Here is a 9,288-nt window from a genome sequence, read left to right on the forward strand (position 1 = left end):
ACCAATCTCAAGGCAGCTTTGGAACAATCAAAGAAGAGTTAGGCCCTATAGGTTAAGTAATTTTTGCAAGAAAGTAGCACACAAGAACTAAGAAAGAGCAATTTCTTATGAGAAATTTATAATACCTCCATTTTCTTTAGATTTTATACAACCTTACACAGCCTAATAGCTAGTAAACCATTTCTAATAAGCCCAGAAAATGTTCTTTACCTTCTTTCTAACCCTGAAGTGATATTTAAAAAAATAAAAAAAAACTTAATAATTTAAAGGTTCTTGTGCATCCTAATTAACTAGGAAATGAGTAGGGGTTCTAAGTTTGAGTCAAGTCCAAAATTTGCTAGTGACTATGAATAAATTGCTTTTCCTCCTTGAGTTTCCTTATCTGTAAATGAGAATAACATTATCTGCTTCCTAAGACTATTGTAAGGAATAAATGAGATCATATATGAAAGGATTTCAAAAAATACAACGGGGCAAATGCCTGTTAAGTCTGTCATCCAATTCCAGCAAAAAGAGCAGAGTAGGACAACCTGTCAGCTGAGGGAGGAGACTACAACACATGTGCTTGGGAATCCCATTTTCTAACCCGAAAAATTGTTGTTTCTAGTCACCATATTGATTTTTCACCCCTTTTTTAAAAGTAAGCTCTACAACCAAAGGGCTCAAACCCAGATCAAAAGCCACATGCTCTACTGACTGAGCCAGCCAGGTGCCCCCAATTCTTCACTTCTTAAGGAAGAGATATCTTCAGTGACAATGTGTGGAGATTTATGGGGCTCTGGAAAATGATACTGCTGCTCTAAGTACAAGAAAAACAAATGCAAATACTGATACTTAGACTCATTATATTGCATTTTGTTAGAGTTAACTAAGAAAAGAAGAAAATCTGGAAAATTTGAGGTAAAAATGTGGATTTTTTTACAGAAAATATTTTCCTCCATGTAAAAATAGAAAATTTTCCTTTTTTTAAGATTTATTTATTTTATTTTAGAGAGGGAGAGGGGCAACGGGAAAGGGAGAGAATCTGAAGCAGACTCCGAGCTGAGTGCAGAGCACTGTGTGGGGCTTGATCTCATGACCCTGAGATCACAACCTGAGCCAAAACCAAGAGTCGGATGCTTGACCAATTGCACCACCCAAAGCAATAGACACCTGATTTTCTAAGGTAAACTGTTATTTTTTCCTACACATGTTGCAGTATTTCTGACTTAGGCTTCCCAGTCACCCCTCATTTCTTGTACTCTCATTGGCACGGGGTAGCCCCTGGCTTGCTTCCATCTCTATGTCTCTCATTCGCTTGATCCTTTAAATGCCATCGACGCTGTCAACGACTGTCCAGACTCTCTTGATGGACAGACTTTAATATCCAACTGCTCCTCACTTGGATGTCTAATTGGACCCAAACTTAGCAAGCCCCAAGCTGAACTCCTGATCTTTGGCCCCAGTCCTACTTACTCAGCTTTCCCCATCCGTGCTAAGCCTACTACTCCCCCTTCGCGAGACAAAATACTTTGGCGTTGGACTTCCACATCCATTCTGGCAGGGAATCTTGTTGGCCTCACCTTTTAAAGCGTATTTAGAATCTTCTCTCTGCTCACTGACCCCACAGGCACCATTTGGGTCTGAGCCAACAGTATCTCTTGCCTGGGTTGTTACAACAGCCTTCTCATATCTCTGCTTTCATCCTTCTTATCGCCATCCCTACCCCAACTGCGGATTTATTTTCAAAACAGCAACAGAGGGATTCTTTCAAAAATCTCCCTCAGTGCATTTTTTAACAAGTAGTCTCCACATCCAGCATGGAGCTTGACGCAGGGCTTGAACTCACAACTGCGAGTTCTGAGCTGAGACCCTAAGCTGAAATCAAGAGTCCGCCGCCCAACAGGCTGGGCCACCCAGATACCCCTTCAGTGCATCTTACGGCTCTATTCAAAACTCTTCAAGACTAACCCACTTTATGCAGGAAATAGCTTACATAATTGGCTTGGCTATTGTTCTCTGACCCCACGACCCTACTACTCCCCACTCGGGCTCACCTTGTCTCAGCCACACTGGCTTCTCAGCGTTCCGCAAACACACCAGATGTCTCTCTTTTCACAGCTCTGGCACTGGCCTGTCTCCCTCCCTGGAGGACGCCCTTCCCTGTGTCCATGCATCTAGTCCCTTCCCGTTACTCATTTTCTCACTGAGTCCCCATGTTGACCACCTTATTCAAAATTACAATTCCTCTCCTGTTCCTGTTTTCCTCTAAGTACACAGCATTTACAATTCTCACATTTACTGTTTACATTCTGTCTCCTTCTATTTTAATATAAAGGCCATAAGGGCAGCATCCTAAGGAGTCCTCCATCATTCGTGGAATGAATGGCTTGTGTGGCTGGCTTATGAAGGCCTTTGAAGGTCGCGCGTGTGGTGTGCTACTCTAACTTCCATAAGCTTCGTAGCACAGGACAACACGAGTTCATTCTCTTACAGCACCGGAGCTCAGAAGTTTAAAGTCAAGGTGCCAGCATGGCTATGTTCCTTCTAGAAGGTTCGGGGAGAAGTCTTCGGGCCTATTTTTGGCTCCTGGCCCCTTCCTTGTCACTGCAACCTCTTGCTTGTCTTGTCACATCTTCTACCACTTGCTTCCGTCTCCCGCCTCCTCTCGCAGAGTCTTGTGATGCATCAGGGCCAAGCCAGGTGGTCCCCGAGAATCTCCCCACGTCAAGATCCTTACCCATCTCTGCAAAGTCTTTGTTGTTGCTGCTGTTGTCCGAAGCAACGTTCTCGCGTCCATCTTTGGAGCCGTAGCTCAGCCTCAACACGAGGACGGGCTGGCGTGGGGAGCACCGCGGGGGGACGAGGGGTGGCCGGGGCCACGCAGGAGCCCAGGCGCTTGTCCAGGTACCGCGACACGCGCACGGTGGGCTGCCTACGGGGACGCACGCGCTGGAGGCGGGAGAGGCGCCCCGGAGCTGGGGGCTGGGCCGGGGGTCAGGGCGGACACCTGGGGAGTCCCAAGGCCGCAGCCGGGATCGCGGACTGGGTTCCACGGGAGGGGGGACCCCACTGAGGGGACCCCCCCGGGAAGTAGCCTGATCACATTTACCCTTCAAAGCACCTCACTCCCGTGATGATGTGGGGAGGGCGAGGGCGTGAGGACGCGAGGCGACCAGCGGGGAGAGGCGCAGGGCCCAGGGGGCAGCGGCTGCCGACCGCAGGGACCCACCGCGGGCCGCGCAAGGCCGGGCTAGGCGCACCTGTCGCCTCCCGTCGTGATGCTGCGTCGACATCAGCGCCGAGGCCCCGACACGGAGAGTGAAGACGCTCCTGAACAGGACATACGCTCGGTCGCAGCCGGCGCGGGGGACTACAGAGCAGCAAAGCAGGGGCGTGGGCCGGGGGCGGGGGGGGGGGTGGCGAGGGGGCTGGCATCCGTGCGTCCTCGTGCGTCGGGCCGTGCGCACAGCTCCCGGAAGGAGACCACGCGGGACGGCGCGGCCAAGGGGGGACGAGGGGGGGAGGGCTTCTGTGCGTCTCCGTGGGTCGGGCCGTGCACGCAGCTCCGCGGAAGGAGACCACGCAGGACGGCGCGGCCGACAGGGACGGAGGGGGCATGCGTGCGTCGTCGTGCGTCGGGGCCGTGCGCACAGCTCCGCGGAAGGAGACCACGCAGGACGGCGCGGCCGACAGGAACGGAGGGGGCATGCGTGCGTCGTCGTGCGTCGGGGCCGTGCGCACAGCTCCGCGGAAGGAGACCACGAGGAGGCACAGGTGCCGCAGGGCCGCTTGGCTGCGGAACAACAGATGTTACGAAAACGAACAAGGTGGAGGGTTCTCCGGTGTTTCTTGTCACGTCCCCACGCAACGAGCGACGGCCGTGTGGCGTGCAGCAGCGTGGGCGGGGCACGCGGGCCTTCGGTCGGGCCTCAGTCACTCGCGGGCTGCGGGCGGACCTTTCGGGGAGCCGAGGGCCTCGTAGCGAAGGTGCAGACTGCCAGGCCCTGCAGCACGTTCCGGGGGAAGCGCCCACAGGTGCGGCTGTCACCCCTTTCCTTTCGCGTCTGTCAGTTCGGCACCTTTCCAGGGACCGCAGAGGATCCGGGAAGGTTAGGGAGGCGGCAGCGGGGGCAGCGGGGGCAGCGGGGGCAGCGAGAGCAGCGAGGGCAGCGCCGCGAGGGCTGGGGGCCAGGCCGGGTCGTCTGCACCCGAGACCCAGCTCACTGGCCTGCGGCGCCAGCGAAGAGGGCGGAGCCGGTGCGGCCCAGGTGTGTTAGCCAAGGGCAAGCAGGTGCGGGGGGTGGGGTGGGGAGCCTAGGGGCAGTGGCCGGGCCATTGCGCTGGGAAGCTCAGCTCCCGGGGGTCAGCCGCGGTCACCAGGAATATGACACGCGACACGCGCGGGAGGGTAGGAGGCCACAGCGGCTGGACCCGCGGGGCTGCAGCCCCCGCCCCCCGTGGAGCCGCAGGTGCGCTCACCCCCTACACGGACCTGCCAGGAAGCCCTCCGCGGGCTCCTCCAGGGCGTCGGTGGGGCGCGGACAAGCGGCACCTGAACGCGGCCCACCTGCCATGGTCCAGCGGCGGAATCCTGCGGACGCCCAGCGGATGCTACCCAGGCTCGGAGAGCCCGGCTGGCGGCTTTCAGGTGGCCGGGGGTCAGGAACACAGAATTAAAAGATAATCTAAGTCCCTGGAAGCCAAGGGGTACGTGTCAGTCAAGGATGAGACAAAGAACATGATGTCCCCAAGACCCGGCAGCATCGGAGGTCGGGGACGGAAGAGTCACTGGCCTGTCCTCCTCCTCTTCTGAGGCCCCTGACCCCTGGCTGGATCCAGGGCATTGGCTCCCATGGGAAAGAAGTCCTGTGGCCTCAGCCCAGCCAAGGACCTTGGAGCAGCCCCTGGAGTGGCCGTCAGAAGAGGGACTTAGCAACTTTGACAACGAAGAAGGACGGCATGTCTCGGGCAGACTAGACAGGGTTGATTAGGTGTCAACCTACAGAAAAGATTGCAGCTCCCCGTCGACTGCTCTGGTTTTGAACATCCTTCCCTCTCTCTGCTCAGTCCCCACGGCTGGATCAGGGTGTTCCAGATACAACCCCAATCTGGTGTGGAGACTAACGAGAGGATAGTTGGTCTAAATTCCAAAACCCAAGGATAAACTCCATCCAAGTGCATCTCAAGTGTCACCTCTTGGTCCCCTGAGACGTGCGTGGCAAGGCTCCCACCACCGACAGCCTGGGTGACGGGAAACTGGAGATTCAGTAGGGTCCCCGAGTGCCCAGCGCCCTCTGCCCTCCTGCCCCCTGCTCCCCACACCACACCACTCCTGCCTGCCACGTCCCTTCTCCCAGCCTCCTCACCATCTCCTCGGGCTGGGACGCCCTTTTTCTGCGGTCTGCCTGTTGGACGAAGAAACCAGACATGGCCCTCCAGGCCCCGGCGTGGGAGCTGGTCAGGCCGCGTGGTCAGACTCCCAGATGGCAAGTCCTCTGCGGCGGTAAGCTTAAGGGGTGGCAGCCTAGCAGGGTTACAAGGTGATGCCGGGCTGGGGACGTCCAGGGTGGGGCTTCTCTGGCGTGGGCCGCTTCCTCACCAGGAAACGTGTGGACAGGGCAGGAAGGCCGCGGGCCCGGACCTGGGCGCGTGAGTCTCTGAACCCCAGCCAGGCACCTGAAGTCCCAGCACTACTACCTTAGAAATATCACCAGGGCTTCATCATTGCGTTAGTGGCGGCTGATGCACCAACCCCTACGTAGAGTCACAGGGTGACAATGACTTGGGCCCTTGGAGCCCCGGGCCCCACGGTCGTGGCCTGCCACCCACCGTCTCCTGGGGACGGCCCCCTCCATGCCCGAAGCCACGCAGTCCCCGGCGCTTGGGCTTTACCTCCTGGGTTGGTTTGTGGACGTGCGGGCCTGTGGGGAGCAGGGTGTGCTCTGCGGTCGGTGAGCCTGCTGCAGCCCCTTAGTTGACCTGGTGGGAGAAGGCTCCTCACCAGGAAAACAGGAGATAGAAGTATCTGCCGCCCAGATGCGGCACGACGCTGACACAGCGATGTGTGTAAAACCCGCGGCGCGTGGCCTGGTGCAGTCAGCACCCAGGGGGCGCCACTAACATCCTCTGGATCTTGCTGATGCTTGAGCACATTGCCTGTCCCTGAGCACGGAAACCATGAACACGGCCACCCCGGGACAAAGCCTCCCCTCGCGTGGCCCAGAGTCCTGCGGCCGCCTGAAGGGCCCATCTGGGCATCTTCCCCGATGGCAGCTTTAAACCTGGCAAAGACGCCAGCTTCTTTTTTTTTTTTTAAAGAGTTATTTATTTATTTATGGTAGACATAGAGAGAGGCAGAAACATAGGAGGAGGGAGAAGCAGGCTCCATGCCAGGAGCCCGACATGGGACTCGATCTCAGGTCTCCAGAATCGCGCCCTGGGCCAAAGGCAGGCGCCAAACCGCTGCGCCACCCAGGGATCCCCCAAGACGCCAGCTTCTTGAAGTGAATTACGCCTCTGCTGCGGCCAAGCCCGCCTGCCTTCCGTGAATCCTTTTCAGAATCCTCCCCACATCTCGTGTGCGTGAGCCCCAGGGCTCCAGGAGCCACAGACCTTCACGGGTCGCCTTCCATTTGCCAGTCACCGCATTGAACGCTGCAGACACCGGGTGACAAGCAGCAGCCTCTGCGCGAATGTGCTGACAGTCTCCCTCATGGACACATTACATCCTCCAACTCTCACTGCTCACTCCACATGCACCAGGACACAGTTCACACTGCCTGATGATTCGTGATGCTTGCACCCCTTGGTCTTCATATTCTTGAGCTGGAGAATCATGACCTTTTCCATGGAGGATGCCGTCACCGCAAACCCCAGTGTAGACGTGCGCTGGTCACACTGCAACAGCATCATCACCACGGCCACCAGCAGAGCTAATAGTCCCAGATAGTGTGCACAGTTTGGAAAGCACAGTCGCACCAATGGTCACATTTTCTGCACCCAGACGCCACGTAGGGTTGGTCCTACCACAGCTCCATGGACTATAGTCTCCGCTGGGGTTTTTTGTACTGGATAAGCCCAACTGCTCAGTTTGCTTTTGGCCACAACAGATCACTGGGTGTTTGTCTTCACGGAACAATCTACATAGCGTCTGCTAAGTTCCTACATCAGGTTCAGGCCAAGGATGATACATTTTACATTTTAAACTTGAACTAACGTTTCTCCCAAATCTTCATTGTCGTACGTACCATCCTTGGAGGTCATTGGCTACCTATGCGTCCTTTCAGAAATGCAAGTTCTTCTTACAGTCTGAGGTCAGATGCCAAAGGATCCTCGTTCCAGAATGATCAGATGTCCTGAAACTGAAAGGTTTTTTTGGTGTTTGTGTGTTTTGCTAATTTTTTATGCACTAACCCTATATCTCTGGAATCTTAGTGATTGTATTTATCTAGAGAAGTTCATTTTCCTTATTCCTTATTACTAGCTGCCTCTGTTCCCTAACCAAATAACTGAAAGCTCCATAAAAATTGTACTTAGATAAACCTTGTACTTAAATACATGTTGGTATAAAAATGAAGAAACCACTTTTACATCTCAAATATATATTCCAGTTTCCAAATACTCAAATGCCTCCTAATCCTTGTTGGGTGCAATTTTCTGTGGATACACACTGGTCCAGGGCAAAACCAGATCTGCAGTGAAATTCCATTTGGCCAGGTCAGGGTCCATGCCACAGCAGTGGTTAAAATCTGACTATCACTCCTCGGCCCACAAGTTTATTTGGATATATTTTTGACATAGGATGCCCCAGTTTTAAATATTGTCTAACTTTGTAGAAAACAACAGATAGTCAGGAAACCTCAAGTTAAATGAAAATTGGCTGAAAGGGAATTTCTCATCTCTAGCAGTTCCTACATTCAAATCAACAAGTTAAATGAGATGGTGAGAATAACATTATTCTAAACACTATCTTCCTAAGGATGGATGGTCTATGTTTCTAAGGAAGCCTTCTTTATTAAATAATGCCCACCCATTCAGAAGAACTCGAGAACACCTAGATAAAACAAAATGGAAAAAAAGAAGTTTTATGTTTAAGAAAAATCAAATTATTGGGGATCCCTGGGTGGCACAGCGGTTTAGCGCCTGCCTTTGGCCCGGGGCGCGATCCTGGAGACCTAGGATCGAGTCCCACGTCAGGCTTCCGGTGCATGGAGCCTGCTTCTCCCTCTGCCTGTGTCTCTGCCTCTCTCTCTCTCTGTGTGACTATCATAAATAAATAAAAATTAAAAAATAAAAAGCTAAAAAATAATAAAAATAAATAAATAAATAAATAAATAAATAAATAAATAAATAAATAAATAAAATTATTTAAAGCCAAACTAAGGAAAACATCTTCCATTGGTGATAATGATGATGCCAATGCCGATGACATTCATATTACTTACCATGGGCCATAAGAAGGTGCCCTTCTATGGCATTGATATTAAGTATTTACCACACATTTATACTCATTCAATACAGAAATATTATATCTAAATATCCTAAGTAAGGTTAAATATCAATATACACACAACTATCTTTGTAATGAACAAAGACTATGGAGCTACCTTTCCTGATTTTGTGAATTCACAACATATGAAACATAATTAGAATCATAATCAACCACAAAATTTAAACTAAAGCAGAAAAGTATAATTTCTTCACCCATGAAATCAATGAATGTCAAAGAAAATGGTGACACTGAGAAGACATTATCACAAAATTGCATTGATAGGAGTATAAATAAGTACAAGTTTCCTAAAAAGCTATTTTACAATCTGTACAAGAACTTCAAATATTTTTATACTCCTCTTTGAGTCAGTAATCATTTTCCAGCACACTTCTCAGAAAATGACAAAATGAATTACTGTAGCAGCTGAGTTAACAAGTCTGTATATGAGTCAAATTGTCTCAAATTGTTTGCTTTCAACAGTCATGAAGAAGGACCAATTAGCTGGTAGATCACAAATAATTTTGGTCATAGATCACAGTGATTTTTGGCATATGATGAACTTTAAAGGAGTTTAAAGAACTGTTTCACTGCTATAACTAAGTTTTAAAATTCTGATTTACATGCGTATGTTTACAAGTTTTTCAGTGTCTACATATTTATATATGTCATATGTGTCATACACACATAAATAAAAAATAGAAGTAGAATTGAGGCTAGATTTATTAGGAATAAGTTATATCTATCCATTGGTAGTTTAGAAAAAACTAAAAACCCTATCTCACTAAGAACTCCATTTTTTTTTAGTGGTCTATTAG

General features: G+C 51.1%; 1 long non-coding RNA gene across 1 annotated transcript in view; it reads right to left on the bottom strand.

The window, feature by feature from the left end:
* LOC112644557 (uncharacterized) overlaps positions 1-2,776 on the bottom strand; it is a 59,280-nt gene extending 56,504 nt beyond the window's left edge. Inside the window, exon 1 of the long non-coding RNA XR_003126494.3 lies at positions 2,037-2,776. This is a non-coding gene — a long non-coding RNA (uncharacterized LOC112644557). The remainder of the gene's footprint in view (positions 1-2,036) is intronic.
* Between the last annotated feature and the right edge of the window lie 6,512 nt (positions 2,777-9,288).

This window comes from Canis lupus, chromosome 1 (genome assembly GCF_003254725.2).
Source record: "Canis lupus dingo isolate Sandy chromosome 1, ASM325472v2, whole genome shotgun sequence".
NCBI classification, from domain to species: Eukaryota; Metazoa; Chordata; class Mammalia; order Carnivora; family Canidae; genus Canis; species Canis lupus.